Source organism: Takifugu rubripes, chromosome 21 (genome assembly GCF_901000725.2).
Source record: "Takifugu rubripes chromosome 21, fTakRub1.2, whole genome shotgun sequence".
In the NCBI taxonomy this organism is placed as follows: Eukaryota; Metazoa; Chordata; class Actinopteri; order Tetraodontiformes; family Tetraodontidae; genus Takifugu; species Takifugu rubripes.
The window spans coordinates 18,531,128-18,550,676 of NC_042305.1; the positions used below are offsets into that span (position 1 = coordinate 18,531,128).

The 19,549-nt window shown below is 44.8% G+C and overlaps 1 long non-coding RNA gene across 1 annotated transcript; it reads right to left on the reverse strand.

The window, feature by feature from the left end:
* Positions 1-212: 212 nt before the first annotated feature.
* LOC115247586 (uncharacterized) lies at positions 213-18,836 on the reverse strand. The gene is made up of 4 exons (XR_003886634.1): positions 18,788-18,836; positions 18,639-18,742; positions 18,453-18,547; positions 213-1,508 (listed from the first exon to the last, which is right to left on the reverse strand). It is a non-coding gene; the product is annotated as an uncharacterized lncRNA (long non-coding RNA).
* Positions 18,837-19,549: the final 713 nt, after the last annotated feature.

Genomic DNA, 19,549 nt, shown 5'->3' on the forward strand with positions numbered 1-19,549 from the left:
GATGCTCTCGATGTCTCAACTATTAGGGGACAGCCCTGCTAAACATGGCACATGTAGAGAAACACACACATCTGCACACAGTGAAGACTGAAAACATAAATTAACATAAACTATACTATGCTCGGATAATTTATCAGGATATCCTTGAATTAGATAAGAAGGTGGGATCGTTTTGATCCGATTTGTATGCACATACACGGAGAGATCATGTCTTCTGAAACAAGGCTTTTTACTCTGCAGGATACAAGAAATTTCACCTCGATACATTTTTCTGATCATTACAGGAAAGTGGATGGTTTATAGTTTAGTGCTGCAAACGTTTACCATTGTTAATGTTCTGACATGATGCTAGCAACCAATTCTAACCACCGGAATCAAGCAGCTTAAAACAAATCCAGGACTCCTGCTGCATCATCTCAATCTGGAAGTTTAAACATGTGTACACTTGGGTGCAAATTGCATGATATTGATTTTTATTTCTACTTTCTCGGTAGAATATCTTATCCAAGAAGTTCTTGCTTCTTTCTCTCAGAAGAAACTTATAGTACTTTGTCATCAGTTTTGTAAGGTCACTGTGGAAGAGTGGCATATGGCATACATAATGATAATAGAAGAGAAAGATGAAGGTTGGAGACAGGCAGGGCGAACAAACGCACTCCTCGGTTTCTCCCCCTCATCTATTTTGCAGGGTTGGCAAGTTGGAGGTGGAGAGTTGTAGCACGGGGCTGCAGGGTCAAAACAAACAGCGAGCTTGAAGCGCCGTGCTTTTGCAGAAGATCTTGTTGTCTTTGAAGTTTCCAGCATTGAGAGCAAAGGAGAGAGGAGAGGGGGTAGAGGCAACCGGGTGTAGAGAGAGTTAGAATAGGGAGAGCAGCGAGGGAAGGAGAAAGGAGCTACAGAAGTGTGAAGCCCTTGAGTTGAAACTGTGCCTGCCTGGGCCTACAGAGAGCAGATGACAGTAGCTTTGGTTTCTTCTGCAGAGCTCACAGTACTTTTGCCTTACATAACCCCTCCCATTGTGCTTTTTTTTTTCAATTATTTGGGGAGAAATCTTAAGTATGCACTTTAAAAGTTAATTCTTTCATGTCCTCTGGAGTAAGGGGAAGAGAGGGGGCGCACAGATCGCACATAAAGGAGACGGCACAGGCAAGTTTTCAGAATATCGACAATTACGACAGTCTGGAAGGTATATCAGTGAAGTTTAATGGTTCGCATTAGAGTTTTGGGAAAAGGAGGATGAGGATAGGCACAGAGACGTCTAGCATTTTAAGAGTAGATGCAACTTATTTGTTACCCTTCCCCCACCCCAAATCTCCCTTTTAGGTGCCCCTTGCCCCTCTTATCCCCTCCTTATGCCTCTCTGTGAGGTTAAAGCACACCTTCTCACTAAAGGGCTCCGAGGTCACACATCTGCATGTGAAATGTGAACCCACTGACATTCCTGGGCAGCCTTAAGCTGTGCCGTTGTTTTTTGGTCACTGGTGTGCCTGTGTCCGGCCCAACAAGCCCTGCAAGAGAGGGGGAAGACAAAAGAGAGGGAGAGAGAGGTTAGAGGGCTGTTGGTGACAGCCGCTACCGTGGTTACCACAGGGGGAGAAAATGAAATGTGTTTTGTTTCAGATTCTGAGGCTTGTTGTAGAATGAGGAATATCTTGGTAAGGGGACATTTTAAAGCAACGGAGGTGTGTAAAACTCGTATTTTTTTTTCCTTTTTCAGAATAATGAAATCATTTTGTATCTGAAGAACTGCATCTAAAAAGGTGTCTTAGCAACAGAAGGTCTTTGGGCAGACCTTGGTGCAAGCTCTTTTATAGCAGACAACACACAGAGGTGCCATGGAAGGCCAGGTCCTTTCAGCATGCACGTTCAGTACTGAAACACAAATACGAGCTATTCTACAGGCGGCGATGGGCTTTGCATTCACTGCCAGGCAGAAAGAACGGTTGGGAAATTGGTGGAAGGGAAGTTGGAGTGATTTCCGAGGGAAGCGGTGTTTGTATTTATGTGCGATTTGAAGCTTTTGCTTTTGCCACAAACCTACATTCCTTCCTTTGGGGAACCTGGAGTAACGAGATTCATTTAGTGCTACCGCATTAGAGCCGTCCATCCATCCATCCTGTCGGATTTTTTCAAACGCATCCATTTCAGCCCTAGTTAAAACACTGGGGGGGACCCACACACACACTCTCTCTCTCTCTCTCCAAAGTCTTTTATGATGTCCATAAAATGGAAGAGTGCAGCTTTACTTGAACTAATAATATCTGAGCTTAGAGGGCCGTGATTGATGATCTTTAAAGCTAGCCCGATTGGTCTCATCTTTCTTCAGATTTTTATCACTGACTTGTTTGCAGTCATGTGCAATCACAAGCACCGGGAGAGGTAACAAGTGCTTGATGTATGACGCTTGAGCCACTTTTGTCAGCTGAACATTTCCCTTCTCTCCTTCTACTTTTGTTCCTTTTTCCTCTGTTTTAACTCCAGGCTGCTGTATGTTGCTCTTCTTGAACTGTTTGCAGTTGTTGCTTAGCTGCGCTCTCCCCCGTCTCTCCTCTTTCCCCCTCTCTGTCTCTCCTTTTAAGATGGTGGGAATGTCTTCTCCTCAGGGATAGTGCAAGAGGTGAGCCAAACATTTTTCCACTTTTGGCCTCTCCTGGAGTGGCAGTCTTAGAACAACATTGGACTGGAGGCTTTTTTTATCACGCAAATTTTCAGATTTTCCCTCTCTGTCTAACATTCTTGAGGCAAGATGACTTTTTCTTTTCCTTCGGGTGTAGATTAACAGGTTTCACGTCTGTGTCCGAGCCCTCCCATCCAGCACTTAATATCCTTCATGGTTTGCCAAGAACACATATCTTTTAAATTCCATAAATCACCTTTATGGGCTTGGCTCTACGTCTGTTCCAACTCCTCTGCTTCACATGGACAGAGCAGGAAATCCTCTTTGTAGATGTTCCTGTAGTTTATGCCTGTGCATGCCTCTTTGAACATTCATCGCCAAACCTGCGTGCACGTGCTCATGTCTGTGTGTTTGCTGGCCCTGTCCTGTCTCTCCTCTGCTGTTAAATAAAGAATCCCACCTGTCAAAGAGGATTGTTCTGGCCTTTCATTTAAGATGTTCTTTAAAGAGACACATCATTACACAGGCTTCAGACGCAGACTGCTGAGTGTAAAACCAAGGCCCTCCTCAACCCTTCTGTTCCTCCCTCTGATTCTTTTCACTCCTGGCTTTGGTGTTCATCTGCGAGGGTGTTTGAAAGTGTGGCCAAAGCGTGATCACTTTTACAAGGTGATAGTGGAGACGGCGCTTTGCCAGGGCAGCGAAACAGACATGTAAGGTTAAATGTGACAGGGGAACCAATGAAAATGTTAGATGTCAGTTGTGATGAGCTTTGACGTTGCCTTGGCGTCCACAGCGCACAGCCGTGCTGTGGCCTGGCTCCCTGTCTAACTAGACTCATTGCATTTTCATAGATACTCTCCAATTTAAATATCTTGACGCTAGCAAGGGCATGTCTCCTCCTCCTCTCGCCTCATCTCGTTCGTTCTTTGTCTTCTTCCTCCATCTCTCCTATCATGCCGGCCAGCTCTCTCTCCTCTTTCCGCGAGCTCTTCTGATGATTGATTGTTTCTCCGTGGAGTCTGACAGGATGTAGCACTCTCTCGGCCTCAGGTCCCCAAGGAGACTGCGCCACCTGATTAAGACTCCTCCTGTAATCAGTCGCACAGCGGCACACTGAAACTATTCATGTCAACACATAAAAAAAAAAGAAAGAAAGAAAGAAAAGGCTCCTACTCCTGAAGATAACGCCGTGTTTGTCAGTAGAAGCGGCGAGCCGAAGGGCCCCTCTTCAACTTTTTTAACTAAGCTGATACCTTCAACTCTCTGGAGCTTAATGGCTTGTATGTATCAGTAGCAGCAGGAAAAAGTAGAAAAGCAAAAGGTCTTAAACCTAATAAAGTTTTAAGCTGCCTCACCAAGGTAAATTCAGCCGGCTCTAACCCCATTACAGCCGGTAATACTATTACAGATTGAAATCTTATTGTTTTCCTCCTATTGAGACCAAAAGATGGACGGCCTGTGCTGTATCACATGATTGAGGTGAGAAGGTATTTCAATGATGTCACAGAGTGTGTGTGTAGGTGTGTGTGCCACAATCAGTATAGTTGCAGCAAACTAGTGAACTAAAAGTGGCGTTGCTGCATGAACAGTTCTTTTTAGTAGTTTTTTTCAGTAAATAATAAGGAGAAGAAAAGAATGAAACATTTTTACATGCATCATCAACATTATTTAACATTAGACCCAATCTCGCTAACTGCTAACAGATAAAGTCAGTGCACGTGAGATAAGAGGTCATGTGAAGTCAGTACAAGTCAGCTAATGACAGGTCAGTGGGTCCAACTGGTCTGGTAACTAAAAGATACCTGGAGACTAAACATAAAATTTGTTGTAGTTTAGAATCCCATATACAAAAAGTCATAAATATTAACCATTTTCCAAAGTGTCAAATTACAGTTTGACCTTAATATCAGTTGCCTAACCTGAAATATAGTCTAAATCAAACGTTAGCCATCATGTTAGCTTAAATGCTGAATTGTTTCAGTCGAGAAGCCTTTCTTTACCAACTGTAACATACTGGTAAACACAACGCTAGCATGTTTACTGTCTTAATGTATGACTCAAGACTGGTTTCAGACGAATGCAACCATTTTCTCAGTCGATTGCAGCCCTGCCTGTAATGTAATGATCAGTGTTGCTCATCCAGCCTGGTAAACAATAAAGGAGACGACCTCGGGCCTGGTTGCAACAGTTCAGGCCTCATCGAACCCTGGGTCTCTTCCAAATTGATGCTTATATGTTTGGGGCTGCAGTAGCTGAGTAAAATGAGCAATATTGATGTGACAAATCTACAGCATCCCCTGCGTGTGAAAGAATGGATGCTATATGTTAAAATGTAGACACTGGTGCTTTGGCGAGCGTCTCCGCCTGTGGCAGGGCTCCGTAGTTTGCCGGGCTCACATTAATATCTGTCTATGTTTTCCCGTTCCTTCCTGCTGATGCCATCAGTATACATGTTGTGACTGATGACAGTCGTTGCCACAGTCTGACGCTCTGCTCCTTAATGTCCTCTCCTTTTATTAATTAACTGCAGGACATATATGCTGAAAGACACCTATTGATTCCTCTGCTGCATTAATTGATTTTGTGCATCTCTAATCATATTATTGCAGCAAGTTCTCTGCTCGGCTTGTGTCATTTTTTTCTGTTGCTTTTTTGGTGGAAGCTTGCGTAACAATACATGTGACTGGTCTTTGTCTCTGTGTGTAAGCTCTTGTTTTGTAATTTTGAATGTTTTTTTATATATAATTAATCAATTAGTCTACTAAGAACAGCAGAATGATGAGGTGAGGGGTTAACAAATGCTCCACCTGCTTTTTTAAGAAAGATGGCCTAATTTCTGGATTTTTTTAACCCGTGTTTACTGTAATATCAAATATTTTGGTCAGAAAAACAATATGTAGTCATTTTCAAATTCATTAATGTAGCATGTTACAATCATTATTCTCTTTAGGTGATTCACAGAAAATAAGAGGCTCAGGGTCATGGGGACCGGCAGCAGGAAGAGAAGGAAGAATACGTACAGCAAGAATATTTCTGGGTTTTGCCTGCAAGTTCTTGATAATTCCTTTCATTTGCCTGCATTAGCAAATATTTAAATCAAGTCTGTGCTGGAACCACAGACCCAAACATGCTTCATATCAAGAACAAAGAATCTTAAATTTGAATTGTTGGATTCTCCAGTTTAAAAGTGAAGGGAAGTGAAGAATCCAAAGTCAGGATGCAGACAGGATTCACTGATGTTGTGGAAAGATTTACACACATGGGAAAGTGAACTTGGGTTTTATTGTGAATTGTTGCCAGGAGAACTCTGACAGCGAGGAAAAGGAGCGAATGCCCTTTGATATGAAACACTGTGTTTCTATCATCGAAACAAACAGATTCCAGTGTTTGTGTGTATCTGTCTGCCGGAGGCTCCCTGGTGAGTCTGACCGAGAGTTACTGTGTAACCAAAGCGTCTGTCTCCTGCTCACCAACCCAGATCAGCCGGTTCAGCTTGACTGGGCCCAGTTGTCTTGGTTTCATACTGACGAATGTCGGAGAAAGGTCTGTCTGGAGTTCAAGTGCATTAAAGTCACCTCCCCACCCCCCCCCCACAGAGCCCCGACGCAGATGGCTCCAGATGCGGCTGGCACAGCGAGGAGCAGCACCTGACAGCGCTCGTTCATTTCAACACACACAGACACACAAACGAGGATAAACACAATCCCGTGCGCAAGTCATCTACACATCTGCTCAGCTGACTGCACGTAGATGCGAGGTGCACACACTTGTGTGGACTGATGAAAGCACAAACGCTCACACCTACAGCAAAACACACAGTCACAGCAGGAGCATATGCTGCCACACGTGTACAAATCCTCACCGTCGCGCTCACAACCGAGCAATTAAATACCCAGGTTACCGCACGTCACGCGCTCCCAAATGTAAACCCTCACACCTCGCGCTCGCGTTCAAACATATGCCAGGGCCTGCCCATGTGCGCACCAACACGCTGCAAAAAGCTCTTTATCTCTGCGGGAGCAAGCGGGGGAAAGAGGAGCAGGAGCAGGAGCAGGAGCAGGAGCAGGAGCAGGAGCAGGAGCAGGGCGAGGAAAACAACGGAGGAAGCAGCGAGGGCGACCTGTCGTACTGTACCGCATCATGTTCGACTTCCAACACTTTGAAATTCCAGCCGCATTTGTATAATGGCCTTCAGTGAGGGACTATATCGTTAAGAATGAAAATATATATTTAAATATTTAATGTCCAAATTCAGGTTGGACACCAACCTTTGTTTGCACATTTTAAGAGGTAGGTTAGATCATTGTAGCAGAGAGTTGATGTAAAACCTTGTTTAGGATGAAAAATAAACCCACAAACATCCATAAAGGGAAAAAAAGGTCATTTTCTTTCGAGATGTTCCATCCTCCCTCTATTCTCTGCCATGACCTTCGCACCGCAGGCCTGAATGCTCAATTCCGATTTATCGCTCGAATCCAAAATTTTGTTTCGCTGCTCAGATGAGACGTTGAGCGTGGCCTGTCTGCAGACCGATGCGACCAGCTCGCGCTCCTGAAGGGATCCGTATGCACAGTTAAACGTTAATGACGCCAGAGCGCCGAGCGAACATGGCGGCAGCCGTTGAGGCGAGTCTCTGGGGCCTATTTTTAACAGTGTGTGGTGGCTAATTTGCGAGCGGGTGGTGGTTAAAAGGAGGATTACGAGCGATTACGATAAGACCTTCAATTTTGGCTTGTGTCACCCCAACTACTAATTAAGACCTTGTTATCTCTCCACTGGTTAACTCCATCATGTCTTCCATGTTTATTGTCGCCATGGCGACTCCAATTTCCTCTTCCGTTTTTGTCAGCGGCGCAATATAGTGACGTGTTGCTCCAGAAGGGCATCAAAGTCGTAGTCCAGACCACGGTCGCGTTCAATAAACGTACGTATCCGTATTCAGCACCACATTTGGAAGTGGCCTGAATTGGATTTTAAAATGCCAGATTCCATTAGAATTGTGCTGTTTACTCTGTCAGAAACAACTCAGATTCAGGTGAGTTTTGACGGCGGTGTGAAGGTAACCTGTGACCCACAGCTAGCTGAGGTCACACACACATGAGGCGATAACCACGTTTACCCCGATGAAGCCGCTGACAATGACCGCAAATATCTGCCCCCAGGTATCGTTGCATTATTGCAGAATCCATAAAAGTTCTATTAATTTCTCAAAATAATAACTTATTCACTTGAAAACCAGATTTTCCCAGCAGTGTGCCTTATTCTGGCTTTCATCCATGCAAATTTTTCATCTACGCCATTTCATTGAGTTTTAATTAACACTACAAGGATTTGGTGTCCTGAAATGACATCACTCGGAGCACAAATTCAACCTCATTAGTCCTCAATAAGTCTTAAACCAAGTGAAATTACGCAATGCTGCACCCAGTAGTGCCATGTGATAGATGATGTACACAATGATTTGATTTGTTTTCCAACCAGTTATCCCCTGAACTACCCCACTAAGATGTGAAAGCGTCCCCGTGGCTACTCTGTTATTAATAACGTTGGGACATGAGCAGGCATCGCTTTGCAAGCAGCTCCTGCTCTTTCTTGTCTGGCACATTTTCCATTAAAAACTTAAGAGAACTTAAACCCTCATTGCTGCTTGGATTTAAAACAGGTAGACATATAGTCTCTATTTTGCCTTTCTCTCCCCAACCTTCACGATATTTCAGCAGCCTGATTCATCCTCCCTCTGCTCCACCGAGAGTCATTGAACTGCCACAAAACCAGCTCTAATACATTTACACCATTAAAAAAGCGTCAGGCAACTGCTTCTCCTTCAATTGCTGCTTGCCTCGTGCCAGACAGCTGGAATTAAAGTGCTTACACTACAGATGTAACATCAGCCACTTAAAGAGAAAACGGCACTTGTTTCAAGGCCAGATCACATTTACTGCTACACAGCAATATTCCCCTAAAAGAATTGTTGAACAGAGACGTCTGCTGGCACCGTGCGCCTGGTTTCACTGGAAACGCCACTGCTTCATTACACCGGCTGCAGTCAACTTATTAAATCTGCTCCCATTTGAATAGTTGGCCCATTACAGACCAGTTGGAGGGTGAAGCTCTACACCTACCAGTGGTGCCGTTGTGTGTTTAAATGATCTGTTTAATGTTATTATTTAAAACAGGTTCTTTCTTACAGGGCCTGCTTAGCACATGATTGACCCGACCTTTCACAGACCATCGTTCTTTGGGAAAACATCAGCTTTAACCTTTTTTCGTGGGATTATCCTGCCAGCGCCTCTGTACACGTGTGTAGCCGTGCTTTCTGTCGCTGTGTGTGCTGTTGTTAGTGTAAGTGCGTTAGCGTGCATGGGGTAAAACAACATCTAGCAGAGCCTGCCATATACGCTGCTGGGTTAGCCTCACTGAGATGAAAATAATACATCACCAATTGATTGATCAATCATGCTTGAAAGGGTATGTCTGCATATCTGTGTGTGTGTGCGTGCGTGCGTGTGTGTGTTCACTAAGGCTGCGTAGAGCTTGATGCAGAATAGAGATTGATGGAGGTTTGCCTTGAGGAGGATACTCAGTTATCTCCTTGTAATTAAAATCCACCTCATAAAGATTATTGACTCCCCCACCGCACAAACCAGCACGCTCCCTCGCTTGGCAGCATTTGCAAAGCGCTTCTTAAAAAATGAAAAATAGCATATTAAGCAGCACATATTTCCCATTTATGCGGAACATTTAGATGTGGTTAAGTTATCATAATGTGCAATAAAACCTGGATGTGAAATTTGTAATCCACTTTGGAAAATTGCTTGCTATATTGCTTTAACATCCCCTGAAAGAGCTTTTGAGATGTGTGTGCCAGGTTTATTGTACGCCGTAATTTATAAGTCCTCCATGCAAGCAGTAAATATAAATTTATTAGTGGCAGGTTTAAATAGGCGCATTGAGGTAGCATGAGGGAGTGCATGCTCGAGGGTTTGCTTTGCATGCAGTGTGTGTGTGTGTGTGTGCGCACGTTTTTGCAGACAGGTGAGCTAGAGGGTGTGGTCACTATCTCGGTACAGAGACGTCAACCAACCCCCCCTTCCAGATGTACATATGCATGATCTGGAAATAAAGAGAATCCAGAACACAGGTTCATAATTGGCACATTTAGGATAAATCTGAAGGTGATATTTCTTTATTTCTGCCAGATTTGTCGCCTCTTTTCTCTCGTCTGAACCTGCTAAAGAGCTGCGCTGGCGTCACGTTAATTTAAGCTGGATGTGCATAAATCGTAAAAAGGTCATGAGTGGATCTCTCAGGGCTGAGCGCTGCGTCTGCGCTGCTTTCTGTGGGTTTAGGAGAATGTCATATTTCTGAACATACCCAGCCAGTGATGGCGCAGCAGGTATTTAACCTTTTCGCAGCTGATGAATGTGCCGCCGTCAGGGTTTAGCCAGAAGTCAGTATCACAGGAGTGACAGGGAAGGGAAGTTTGGCCCTTATTGACATCCTATTGGTTTTTAGGGAGTAAAGATTCAGTGACCAATGGTGGGTTTTACAGCTGACTGTGTGACAACTGGTGGGTGAAACAGCGCAAAATAGTCAATTTCAAAGATTCCATTGGCTCTTCCGCAGTGGCCTCGCCGTTCAAACTGATGACTTGCTCCCGGACGCCCCTCCCGGCTCACTTTCTCACTCATCAAACCATAATTCACTTCGGAGGGAAGCATCATTAATGCGCAGTAGGACGCAGCGGCTTGATGTGCGCTAATTATATTGTGTGTTTTACACGCTGGATGACTTTTGCTTAGTCAGTGATGAGCTCAGTCTCCAGTAATTGTTTTCTAGATGGAATGAGTTTATAAAAGCCTGTCGTGCTCGCACGTGCACGAGCGCGTGCGTGTGTGTGTGCACATGCTGGTTCATGTTCTGATAGACGGAGGATGGTGAGACTTCTGTAACACCAAACGTGCAGATGTCTTTTTTTTAACCTTTAATGTACGTGCCTTCGAAACCATATGGGCACGTGTCGCCTCGCTCTCCGTCTGTGCACAGCGAGCATGCACGTGTGCACGTCACGCACTGTTTTTAAGTACCAAGACAGACAAGATTATTCCACATCTCCACACATCACATGCTTTTCTTGGCCTAATGATGTTTAGAAAACACTCCAAATCTGGAGATCATCTTGACACATTAAACCAGCAACTTTACACTCCATCAATCCCGCACAAAACTCTGACACCAACCGTAACACTGCACGCTCAAGCGACCTGCTCTGATTCGCCGCATAGCATGTGATCCTTTTACCACTGTATATGACTCGCTATAGCTAGAATCGCTTCTTAGCCCTTGGCTAATCATGCTGATTGGAGGTGTCCTTTGGCTCACCTGGGGGCTTCCAATCCTATTAGGCCAACCGTCCTGAGCCGAGCGCACCCAGCAGCCTCCCGTGTTTGATCATCGGTGCTTAGAGCCCACACTTGTCCTCTTATGTTGGTATTAAGGCATGGAGGAGAGGAGCGGCAGGGTGAGGCTTGGTAGTGGTGGTGGCGGTGCGGGAGGGGGGGTTCAAAATGTGATCTCCTTAACGCTGTAGGGGGGCAGAAGGGAGTTTGGTGCCTCACCTCCCTCTCTAGCTGAAGTTGGTGTTAAAACTTTTGATGCCTGTTGAAAAGCGGAACCCAGAGAGTCGTTCTCAGGTAAAAGTGGGAGTGAAGCAAAGATGCGACAGGAGAATGAGCCTTGTGAGGGCCGCTAGCAACGCGCCAGGGGATGTGCGCTGCTGTTTTCACCTTTAAACATTGCGATGCGTTGTTTTGGGGAGCACTCACATGACGTCAATGACTCCGCGAGACCTCCAACCTACTTTCACACTCTTCCTATCTCTTTGACATGGAGACTTTCCCTCCATCACTTTTGCTCAGCCTTCCTCCTGCTGCTATCTCCCTCACTGCACACTCATCACTAAGTCCCTCTCGTGGCAGTCCTTATTCTCCCCCGCCCCCTCATCCCTTTTTCCCCTTTCCTCTCTCTGCTTCTATATTCTTCCGCCGGTCAAGAGTGGCCAGGAAGAGCCATGTGTTTCCAAAGTGGACTGGATAGGAAATCGAAGCGGGGCTTCTGTGTTTATCAAGCCGCAGCTCCGTCACCTTGCTCCTATTCCCATCTGGAGGCCCTGGCAAATTGGTGACAGCAGCAACAGCCCTGCAGCACACAGGACCCTTTTTTCATGTGCTCACACACACACACACACACACGGAAAGAGACTTATAGCATAGCACCTTGGTCTGTTCCGTTTTATTGGTGGTGTCAGTTGAGAAGGTGGAGGTAGGAGTGCTGTCTAATGCTCACCTTACACCTGTGCATACACATGCATACACACACACACACAGTCCTCTCATTTCCACCCCTGCTGACACCTTGGTTAACAAGACCTGTGAACCACTGTGACAGAACTCTGACACTTGTCATAGTTCCAGTCATTTATTGCCAAGACCTGGTCCCAACTCTCCGCCATTAAGGTTTCCATATGCACATCACATCGCAGTCGGTTCCACCGTGACACTTTACTGAACACGAGCCCCCAAAATGCTGCTGCTGCTCCACGTTAATATTAGGAATGACTGAACTCGGCACATGAATGATTTTTATATATATACACACACCTCAGCATCATTGCTTCAGGAATCAACAACCTCTTTCTGCCTGATCGAACACTAAAAGTCCGTCCTCTGTGTTTTCTTTGTAGGGCTCATACTTATAATCTGAGAAGAAAGACAAATTGATTGAGGTAGAACGTTGCATGCCCTATGTAAGGCCCAACCAATACCTGGCCTTTGTCCCTAACAAATACTATGATGTCGTTGAACGGAGTATTGGGGTCATTCATTGGATCGCCGGTTTGTGGGCTGAAAAAGTCTGACTGCTTGAGTGGCTGTCTTGGTAGTGGATAGATGGACTGTTTCATTGAGGAACAGATTGTAAGAGGGAGAGGATACATTGGGGTTACAGAAGAGCATCAGCTGCCATGGTGTCAGCTTGCACAGTGAGTAACTGAGACAGTGCTTTCACTACTCATCTACACAGGTAGGACAGATCCCCACGTGTTCCAAACATCCAAACAATGAAAATAGCAACTCTATACATTGATGATTACAACACCATGTCTGATCTGAACAAGGTTCCTTGATATAGTCAAGGAACTTGATCTGTACTCTTTTCTTCACAGCCTCTTCCCATCCCCTGTAGGGGTAGAGACAGTTTGCTATCTGAGGTTATGGTGGTGTGATGGTTGGCTGCCTCAACAGCTGATGAACCTCATATTAGGGATGAGGAAACTGCTTCTCTTCATTACCTATATTTAAGTATATCTCTGATACTTTCTGTTCTTGCAATATTGATGCCACCATGGAGCCCCTGCAGCATTTCCTCTCTTCTTCAAGAGACCCTGAAACCCTCAGTGAGGTTGCTAGACCTGGTCCTCCCATTCAGGGCAGCACGTAAATTGCCCGACACTCCCATCCATCGGTAGCGCTAACTGCTTATTGTCCTTTCCAAAGTCCTCTAAAGTGGAGCCTTTTTTCTTCGTTTACCTAGAAGCAGATAAGTCCATTGCTTAAACCTGCTAGATTCTCCAAGAGCCTGTGCAAACATCTCTGGATATCTGGATCAACTGTTTTATATTGTTTACAATCCGATTTTATATTTTCTATTCAGACACACCCTGACCCTTGCATATATATATATATATGTATATATATATATATATATATATATATAAACACGCAACAAGTGACGCTGAATGCCCAAAATATAGTGGTGAATAATAGACGTGGAAAAGGCAGAGAAATAATGATTTTAATAAATTCATTGTCTCTTTTCTTGGGGGGAGGGTGTCTTCTGATGTTTACACCAGGGTCGACTGACCTAGTTACCCTCGCAGCACAACATGAGGAAATATAACAGAATGTAACACAAGGGAGAAGGTGAGATTTCTTTCTTATTCTTACATGTGAGGCACATGTGAGCGAGCACATGCACTCATCCACACACAGAGCAGTGATCACCGGGGGCTCGCAGGGGTCGTGCCTCATGACAAAGTGAAAAAAGGGAGAACACTCATCGAAAATTCTGTAAGAGGCGTCAATCGTGCCCTCTGCACATTTTTCTATGGAAAATTTGTAAATGCATCCTTTGTAAATAGCTTCTCTGTTGCCAATCACCCTGCCTGCTCTCTGCACAGCAGCATTAAAAATTGATCCTTAGCCTCACCAGGGTGAAATGCTAACATCGCTGCCAAATGACTGATTAAAAAGAAAAACCTTTAATCTTTGCTTAAAAGTGTCTACTGCTTTGGCATGCCTTTCCCTAGCTCCCCTCTATCTTCCAAGGGCTGTGAGGGGAAGGTGGGGGTCGACGAGGGGGAAACAGGGTCACGCCTCGTGTAAAGGCAGCTCTGTACCGTGATATAGCCCTTGAGGTGTGGGATTTTACAAACAGTAGGTCTAGGGATTGACATGGATCTGTATTTTAACTTCAAGCCAAAGGTTGAAAACACCAACCCACATGAGGGGGTAAATGTGTTGGCACAGTTTGCAAAATAAAGTAGCTTTTTATCTCACTTAAACTTGCAAGAAAACTCTGCAGGGGGATATTGATAATGCAGATTAAGATTACTGCATAAGAAGCCTGACCTGCTTTCAGAGGGAACCGTATACTGCTTAAATGCCCGCTAATCACAGCAATGGAGAAAAGAACAACAGACAAAAGATTAACTCCTGAAAGACAAATCATGCGTTACAGCATTGACTGCAGGTGACCAGAGGAATCATGCTTTTTTGTTTCATGGGGCAGAGGGAGAAGAAGAGGACGTTTTTATCCACACCGAAGCTTCGCTCAGAGACCTTGTTTTACCACAAACGGAATAAGACACAGCACAAGGAAGACAAACATCTCCTCTCTCTTGTTGTACAGCCTTTTATGAACCTACTGCTCTACCGTTTCCATGGATCTGTGGCTCATGCTAACCCAACACACCTGAGCTACTAGTGGCTGATACAAGACAAGTCAAATGTGAGTCCCTGCGTGTGCACGGTCTCACAAGCCTCGACTCCCTCATTGTTTCCATTTCTTTACACATGTTCTAACATTTCAGTATTGAATAATGCAACAACAAGTTTCACTTGAGTAAACAGTACAAGCCTTTACAACATTAAGAGGAGAACCTATTCACTCAGCCTGCAGAAAATCAGTAAGAGCCATTAAAACTGTCACCCAGAGCCCCCCCCCACACACACACACACACACACACACGCACACACACACACACCTTCCCATCTCTCTGTCATTCAGGTGTTTACTGTCATTCATACTCAGGGTTTTGTATAATCCTCTCACCACACCTGAGTGCTCCACACTCACTGTCACTGGATTTATCCCCCACTCTCGCCTTCCCTCTCCTCACCTCTCCTCCCGAGCGCAGCCTTTTTCATTTTGCATCACAGCCGTTCTTTTACACATGTTGTCATTTCTTATGTAAATAACCGCAGATAAAAAGACAGTAACAGACATTTTGGCGTGTAGTGTCTTCCGTCATCCCCTCTCATCAGCCGGTTTGTTCGTGGAATTGTCTTTGCCTGTAGTCATAAATTAGGGGTTGTGCTTCAACAATGAGACAACAGAGAAAGACAACTAAACATGAATTAAACAAATGATGTGCAGAAGGTGAGGGAACGTGAGGAGGGAAGGGTGAGCGAGAGGGAGAAATGGGCCAGTCTGTATTTCTGCTCTACTTTCACTTGAGGAAGTCTTCATTAGGAAGTCTGTTTCCGGAGCATGGTAGAATGTGGGTGTGCATGTGCGTGTCCATGTGTATTTATTCACGCAGTTATGTGTAAGATCACACAGATGCGTGCACATCCATGCGTGCATGCCTGCGCGCCCATAAAATTATTTGTGTGTGTTCAGTGAGAGAGATCTCTTCAATTATTTACGACCAGAGCTCTCTAATTGGTATCAAGTTTTTAAATGGGGTCAAATGTTGTGTTGCAGCATCTCACATTTTTCTCTTCTTGCCTCAAGTCTGTAAAACTACATCCACCACTTCAGCAGTGCCGCCTCATTGGACTTGTAAGTTTGGAGAAAAATAACAGTGAAAAAAAAAAAAATCCATACCAAGATAAGTCACTGAGGGAAAAATGATACCCCTAATAGAGCTACAGTATATTTGTCCATCTGTTCATGTGTGTTTCTTAGAAAACATCATGTCAGGGTGCCAGTGAGTGTTAAACGTCCAACGCAGGTGTGTGTAAACACAATCACACACAGACACACACGGACGGAGCACAATCACAGGCAGCCTGAGGCAGCACACAGAGCTGGTATTAGGTTTAAGCTCCCTAATAAAGCCAATTAGAGTTATATTGTGCACTGATGAGGACAACCCCGCCATTCTGGTTCTGGCTCTTTCACAAATACCCATTCAGTCAACGGAAACCCGAACACACGTGTTCAACCGCATCGTATATGGCCCCGCGCTGAAATTCAACAGTAATTAATCTGCTGAGAGTCTATGAAAGGTGTTGCCTGTAATGAAGTGTTGAACCGACACATCATGTGCCGTATTACTTTGTTAATTTTGGAGTTCTTTGGCAGCTGGATGCTTTAGAAATCCCTCACATCAGCAGGCTACTGCTTTTATTACTACTGTTGTTACAACTGCAGTTAATTACACCATTTGTGTGATTAAAGCTCTCGTCCAGCTTTTAGGCAGGTTCATCACAAGTTTCTTTATGGTCTGGAGAGCGTGAGGAGCCGAGAAAAAACGCTGGAGGAAGTGAGTGGGGAGAGAAAGAAAAAGATGTCAAGAAAGGCCCAACCTAGATGAGGGAGACGAAGCGTTACACAATTCAGCTTTTGGCCAGGTCTGCAAATGGGATGGCCGGAAGAGGAAATGGCCGCTCATCAATCAAATCTGACCAGGCCGATGTGAGAGAGACTTGCAAGACAGCAGGGACATATCGACTCAAAGAACTGTAGAGAAGAGGGAGCAGAGGCAAAGTCTTCAATATTTGGCTTCTTTTTCTTAACCGGGGCAGAGTGCCAACAACTTACCCAAAGTATCAATAGAACAATCAAATCTCTGTTCACCACTAATTTGATGGAGCATTTGGTGACATTTCCCCCAAAAATGACATCTCTCTCTCTCACTCTCTCTCTCTCCACACATACACACACACACACACACATATATATGTGTTGTGCTATATCAGATTTCTCTGGAACATATGCTGGATCAGCATTTATGGTCGTCAGTGAGATTTTGGAAAGGCCATCAGCATTCATAGGCCTTCACCTCGTCTGGAGGCATCAGGCTCTGGACCTAAAGTCAAAGCAGCAAGGCACAGCTGCAGTCCTTGAATTGCTCAGATTTAAGAGAACATAAGAAGCTTGAGCGCTCCCCTCGTTCTACCAACACACAGTTCTTTTAATACTTACAGTATGTTGTTTATTAACACACATCGTTGCAGATGTTGGCCTCTTGTAGAGCATTTCACGGTGGGGTGTTTTCATGGTTGTCTGCCAGTGCAACATAAGTCATGCGTGTGCTGCGACGGCTCTTGTATGTGGGAGATTCTATACCACGCGGTTTCTCAAAGAAAAGTCAGATCATTACAGGAAACAGAGCTTCCTTTGAATATTTTTGGCTCTCTCTTATTCTTTGTTCTGTTTTGATTTTTCTTTTTTCCGCTCACTATTGAGACAGCCTTTATTCACACAAACAGGGACTTGTTTCATCAACATTCTGACTTTTTTATTCAGATATATTAATTGTCTGACTAAACCCTCTTTATGGTTGATGCACTTTGTTGTGTTTAATCGCTCACACTAGTTTGCCAAGAACATCAAATCCAAGTCACGACGCACAACTTAAATCAACAACGTGTAACTTAAGTCCTAGTTGTGATTCTCTAGCCTTGATTGTTTGTTTTCAATTATCTGGTCCTAACGAGGTCCAACAGATTTATTACAAACCTGCTAACGCCATTAACCTCCTAACGCCTCAACTGTTGAATCACTTTAACTTCCCCTCGGTTTGTCCTTGCCCCTTGTTCCCTGCCTCTGCCTTCCTTCCCTCCTTCTCTCCTGTCTCCTCACCACCTCCCTCAACCCTAATTGCCCTCTTGTTTCTCACCTGGGATTAATTGTCCCCCGCTCCCCTTATCGTGTACCTAAATCTGCTTCCCTTTCCCTCCTTCGTCACTTTGTCTTTGAGTACTGCTCGCGTCTAGTTCTTCCTTCATGGATTATTATCGGATTATTACTTCACTGGTTCTGTCGTCTGATTTGGATTCTTTGCCTCGTTTTTGGATTTCCACCTAAAAGAGGCTTCACCTTCCACATCTGTCTGTCCTGCCTTCCTGCCTAACTGGTTCTGACAACAGATGATTGACAGACTAAATAAATCCTCAGCTCAGTACAATTTAAACCAGAAATTGGTGGTATTGCATTAATTGGCATCAACGCTGTGACCCCAACACTGGCTGCATACCAGTGTATGCTAGCTTACTCGTGGCATTGAGCCGTCCGCCTGCATCCCAACCTACTGTCGTTTACGCTCCCTACAGTTTGTTTTGGTGTCTGTGAGTGAGAGTTGGTTGTGTTGATCACGTCTCTGGCCTGTGAGACTCCTGCCAATCGATTCAAGGTGAGACCTGTCGATTAAACACCCTGAGCCTCGCTCTCTACCTAACCCCAGGGTGATTCAATTCCACCCCTTTCACACGCGTGCACGCACACATTCACATACACACCCGCTTCACCTGTCATCCATCAATACCTCCATCAGGGCTTCTATTGATCCCCTCCATCCAGCCTCTTCACCCCATGCAGTACAACATCAGGGCCAAGACAACATCCGCGCAGGTTTAATTTCTGGCAGATTTACAATAAAGCCCGAGTTATTATTTAACTCTTCCAGACGCTGTGCGTGCTTTGATTTAGCACCCTGGAGAGGATGACTTACAGCTGACACGGAGAATCTGCCGAGGCTGGAGTGGTAGGCAGCCGGTTCATAACTCAACCGCCGAATGTGTAGTTAGTCAATCACTTGATCTGTAATCACAAATGCTGCCAGAAATTACATGAGTGATGAGCTGTAATAAAAGCACTTACTTTTCCTGCTCTGTCTCTTAAGTGTTATTGGCAGACCCCTCTCTCCCAGGAGGCCGGGGCTGTGAAACAAAATCCCGATATAAACTGCCTCATTGGTCCCTGCCTCACGCTCTCTCTCTTTCTCTCTCTCGCTCTCTCTCTCGTGTGTGTGTGTGTGTGTGTGTTAATGAAGAAACCTCCCACTACAGTGCAATCCAAAGCTCTTTTTGACACCCTCTTCCACTCTTAGACTGCCTCATGTTTGAACAAATGATCCAGTAAAGACAGTCAGCCACGGCTCTGTCGTTTACAATGATAGAGATGAGGTAAAGGTGCCAGGCAGCAATTCACCAACAGAGCTGCTAATGTTAAAGGAGCCGTTCACCCAAACATGAAAGTTTCAGTATTTCCACACCGTCCCTCCTCTCCGCCGTTCTTTTTATCCATCTCTCTTCATTTGGTGTGATTTGAAAACTTTTGAAGACACTGTATCAGCCATTAAGAAGTATGGATTCTTTTAAACATAATTGAACAGGATGGTTGAGGTTTTGCACCCCCCACCACCACCACCACCCAAAAATATTGAGGAATGCATCTGTGAATGATATGCATATGTTGGCCATTCCTACATGAAATTGCTTACACTGAGGTCTGTGGATTATCTTCAGGAACCGGGTCATAATTTCTGGAAGATGACATTATTGCTTTCATCATATTGTCGAGCTCCTCTACCCAGAGTGTCAGCAGCTCATATCAAAGCGATCCAGAATGATAAATAGCTCT